The 409-nt window shown below is 66.5% G+C and overlaps 1 protein-coding gene across 1 annotated transcript in view; it reads right to left on the bottom strand.

The window, feature by feature from the left end:
* The window catches only part of NCOR2 (nuclear receptor corepressor 2), a 194,166-nt gene that overhangs the window by 56,382 nt on the left and 137,375 nt on the right, over positions 1-409 (bottom strand). The window lies entirely within an intron of this gene.

Below are 409 nucleotides of genomic sequence, written 5' to 3'. Positions count from 1 at the left end.
CCCCCGGGGCCCCCCCGGGGGCAGGTGCCAGCCACAGTGGAGGCTGCCGGTAACAGAGCTCCCACATTGCACGACCTTCCCAAAATAAACATCCCTCCAGACAGACACGGGAGGAGGGCAGCGATCCAGGGCGCTCCTCGCAAGCGTGAAATCCAGAGACATGCAAAATGCCACGAGCATCTCATGCTGCGGGATGCCGTCACCTCGGTGCGGCGTTGGGGTGACAGATACGACCCCCCACCAGCACTGACATTTGCAGCCCCGGAGAGGTCGTGCGCGGTGACTCCGCCGTGACCGCGCAGCAAAGCCGGGAGAGCTGAGCGCGTTCCCCTCGCCGCAGCCCCACCACCCGCCTCACCTTCTGCCTCCTCGGCCATCTCCTCCTCGTTGCCGCTCGTCCCCGACACCC

This window comes from Charadrius vociferus, unplaced genomic scaffold (genome assembly GCF_000708025.1).
Source record: "Charadrius vociferus isolate BGI_N301 unplaced genomic scaffold, ASM70802v2 scaffold332, whole genome shotgun sequence".
NCBI lineage: Eukaryota > Metazoa > Chordata > Aves > Charadriiformes > Charadriidae > Charadrius > Charadrius vociferus.
This window is presented reverse-complemented; position numbering and strand designations above follow the sequence as displayed.